Below are 4,710 nucleotides of genomic sequence, written 5' to 3'. Positions count from 1 at the left end.
TAGGAAACTTTACAAAAAGGAGAACTTTCCAAATTAAGAAACTTTCTAAAATTAGAAACTTTCTAATTTAGAAAACTTTCCAAAAATAGAAATCATTCGATTTGGGAAAATGCTACTAGGGTTCATATTATGGTCTAGACATAAATCTTCGACTTGCTCAGAGTCTGTTTATTTATGTATCTATAGGAAATATCAACTAATTAGGAAACCTATGCATTTGATAGGTACGACACAAATTTAAAAGATCTAAAGTAGTCCCACTCGAGCAGCTAGACAAAGGTAGGTGGTACTTACCCTTCTGAGATTTCAAAGGTGCAAAATGAAATTTTTGTTGTCAATCATATTTTGTTGTGTTGACTCGAAATATATTTGATTGAACGTTTTACTTGGATATTTATAAAAGTTATATTTTTATTATACGAAAATGGACCATGTGACTTATTTGAAATATTTTTGATATGTTATTATATACCAAACGAGCTATATCTTTTATGAAATCAAAGAACTATGTATGTGATGTGTGAAATAATTTTATGACAAGTAAAGCTCAAAACAATCATGGAATAGACGGTAGGGGCTATAGTCCTGTCTAATGGTCATGGTAGTCTAGTATAGAGTCTGGTCGATTGACAAAATCATGATAGCCTGGTATAGAGTCTGACTGATTGACAAGATCATGATAGCCTAGTATAAAATCCAGCCGATTGACCCATATATGTAATGAGGCCAATCGGTAGTCATGAAACCTATTGGTCGCACACCTAAAAAGGGTTTAATCTCTAGGTTGAGTACTTAGTAGCCGGTCATTACATGTATTTGTTATGAGCTGATATGAAATGATTTATGACACTACAAGAAAATTTCCCTATTATGGCATATTTGTTAGGGCACTATTTAGTAAATGCCTCAAATAAACACTTATTAAGGCATTAGGTAGTTTCTGCCATATTAGCACTTATTAATTAAATAAAAAAGACAATGTATAATGGACAAATCTTATAAGAAAAACTGAAAATAAAAGAATATAAAGAAAATATTTGTAGAGGCATTTTAGAGATGTACCTCAACAACTATTAGAAGGAAAAACAATCGCAAATTGTCCCATGAAAAGAAGTGGCAAATTGTTTCATCAAAAAAAGAAAAAATGCCTCAAATTGGCGCCTAAAAGTAGTAGCAAAATTGTCCCAAATCCCAAATCCCAAATACCCATCTTTCTCCCTCACTCTCCCTCTCAGTCCTCTACCAATCTACCATCTCCAACACTTTCATTTTTCATTTACCCATCTCTTTCCCTCACTCTCTCTCTCTCTCGGTCCTCTACCCTCAAATTTTCCTAAAAATCATTGTCGGCTCTAACTAGCTCTCTATCCTCTCAATCTATTTTCTTTTGATTTCTCAAATTCATGTTGATTATGGTGGATCCTAACTCAATCTCATGAAGTTGCTCCTAATTCTGTTGATTGCATGTTGTGTCGATTGAAGGATTGTAGGACTATCATCACTCACTCTATTGTGCTTGAAATTAGAGGTATGTTTATATATTCATTAATTTTAAAATTATTGATTTTGGGAAACTTCAATGCAAATCGGCTTGTTTTGAATTTGTCTTCCACTTTTTTATAGTTTAAGTAATGTAAGCAAACAGGTATGCTTCAAAAGAGCTTATAGCTTAAAAATACAGAATTAGCTTATTATAATCCCACAGAAACAATCCCCCCAAAACAAACTACTTTGGATGCCTTTCAGTTATTAGGTCCTCTAATTAGAGTAACCATGTCGCATAGATGACTTGCCAAGTCTGGAGGTGTAAACAGCCATTAGCAGAATTTTTTTTTTTTTTGAGGAAAAATCTGGATCAATTGGTTCGAAATTTGGGGAAAAATTAGCCATCATCCGATAAATGTCTTCGCTTGTCAACTGGTTACCTTTGTTTCTATCCAATCCTTCATTTGACCATATTTGCACTACTTCCAAGCCCATTTGCTCCCTCTGCTTGTTCATGGTGGCTCCATAATCTCATTTTGCAGAATATTTGTTGGCTTTGAATTCTACAGGAGTAATTAAGGTGCATCATTTTCGTTGGTAACCTCCTTAACAATCTCCTCAATCTTTCAGGTCCCAGATCATTTACACGGCTCTCAATGACCGTTTCCCTCACATTCCTTTCACCTTCAAAAGTTCTGAGAAGGTTCTTTTGTGCCTCAGCAAGAAAGTCCTCAACAGCCCTCTTGGTTATAACCTTCACAGCCACAGGAGTCGGTGGGAACATGTTCAGCAAGTCCTCATATGCAGTGGCATAAAACTGTTCCATGCTCAGGTGTCTTCTCCAAATAGGCTCCAAGGAAACTTCTTCTTTGCTTGGATTCTAAGTTCTGCTGATTCCAATTGTTTTTCCTTTTGTTTTCCTTCGACAATGATGCTTCCGATGGTTTAATCCATTCAGCTTCTAGCTATAGTTGTAGTAGTCCCTCCATCAAGTACCATTGCTGAACCGCAAATTACTACTCAATCCGCTATTGTCCTTATCAAAGTACTAGAAGGCAGAGTAAATGTGCTCTTCTCTGTCCATTCTATTCAAGTAAAGGTAGAGTGAGTCCGTAATGAATTTGTCTTCTACTTACATGTATATTTCCATTTGCATATGAGAATGAGCTATTTGATTATTTGGATGTTGTGTTATATTTGACTTTATTTTTATTAGGATTTCTTTTTTTCTGATGCAAAAGGGGTTCCTGGAATTTCAGTCTCATGTCATTCCACAGCTCATTTATTTATTCCAGAGTCTTTTTTCAACAAAATGTTAAAATTACCCTTTTCAAGTTTAAAAGCAATTTGGGAGAGAGCATTTTACTATTATTTAAGCGTAAACTTGCTGTGGAAATAAAATATGAGCTGTGGCATTTTGTCATTTGCCATTAACATGTCGCACTTTGACATATAATGAAATATCTGTATAAAATCTTATATGCTCAGATTGTCACTTCTCTTAGGACTTGGATGCCATGGGAGTTCAATGTTTTGCCTAGTTGCAGCACCGTTCACCATGTGAAATAATAGCTAAGGCAACAGATGCAATGAATTTTTTTAATTCTGTATTTGTTTGATTTATGTATTTTTTGAAATCGACCTAAAGCAAGATGAGGATGGGTTCATGTTAGCCAACTTTTTTAATGTAAAGCGGCACAACGAACCTTATATTCTTGCTGTTCAAGCATCACAAGTATTTTATGTGGAAGATCCCCTTCAAAATGGGTGGCATGTTGTTATCACCACAAGACCAAGAGCTGAGTACAACATGGATCATGCGGGTGATGTGGACATGTACTTGCAAAGTCCAATTTCAAACATACAGTTGGAAGATGACAATGGAGATGTTAGCTACATCTGTGATGATGTTCAAGGAGTCGAACATGGACTGGAATTTCGATGTGACTACTTTTCTTATAGCTAGTTTTCTGATGTTTTGGGTTTTGCATTTTCATGTAGGAAGGAAACTGGATTTCTCTTTTTACCTTAGATGAGCCAACAAAAGTTGTGGCAGTTGGACGGCTTCAATCCCTTGATCCTTCTACAATAGTTGGGGGCCAACCACTAGGTTTGAATTGGTGTGAAGTGCTAGTTCAAGTTGTGATTGAACGTGATGAGCATTTGATTAGGCCTTATGTGCCTTTGCAGACAATTGCTGATTTAATCGGTGCTCCTATAGCTTGGCCAACAAAACGAGTATGTTTTTCCTTTTCTAGCTTTCAAATTATGTTAATTGTTAATATCTCATATGTTTGTCTCATTCGATAATTATGATGGATTTTAATACATAATATACTTATGCTATAGGTAAAAATTTGCGAGGATTGATGTGCTAAAATTCAAAAGTGGACAAGTTGTTGCAGCATATGGATACTTATCCATTAATATGGAAGTGCTCTAACTGTAAAAGGACAAAGTGTTGCTGCATATATTACAAGAAGTTGGTCTACTAGCAGTTTAGTTGATTTTAATTTTTCTGATGCTATTTAGGTGAAATCATGGCAAACAATCAGTAGGACATTCTAGCTATTTCATGAATGTTGCCTCAAATTTTTTTTTTTTTTTTTTTTGCAAAGATGAAGGTTTAATTGGTTGGTTGAAAAACTAGTAGAATTTATGAGTACTTTAATTGTAATCATTGGTTATGGCGATAATTTGAAAGTAGTTTTTCAATCAAATATTGTTGGTTTTGGTCATTGAATATGAGATGTCCAATATGAATGTATGATTATATTGATACAATAGGAATGTTATATTCACAGTAGTACCTGTGACTGGGCATAAAAAAAGAAAAAAAAATCAAGTCTATTGAGGCACTTGTAAGTGTCGCAATAAGGGTTTTTCATGGGTTAATACCACTTTGTCCCCCCAAACTTTGAACGATTACCCACTTCAGTCCCTAAACTTCAAAATGGGACACTTAAATCCTTAAACTTATAAATACCTCCCACTTAAGTCCCTAAACTTATAAAATGGGACACTTAAATCCCTAAACCCTCATAAAATGGGACACTTCGACCGCCAACGGCATTCAGGATTTGTTAACAATTTTCCTTAAGTAGGAGGTATTTATAAGTTTAGGGACTTAAGTGTCCTATTTTGAAATTTAGAGACTGAAGTGGGTAATCGTCCAAAGTTTGGGGGGACAAAGCGGTATTAACCCGTTTTTATAGTAGAAATTTT

This window comes from Coffea arabica, chromosome 9c, assembly GCF_036785885.1.
Source record: "Coffea arabica cultivar ET-39 chromosome 9c, Coffea Arabica ET-39 HiFi, whole genome shotgun sequence".
NCBI lineage: Eukaryota > Viridiplantae > Streptophyta > Magnoliopsida > Gentianales > Rubiaceae > Coffea > Coffea arabica.
This window is presented reverse-complemented; position numbering follows the sequence as displayed.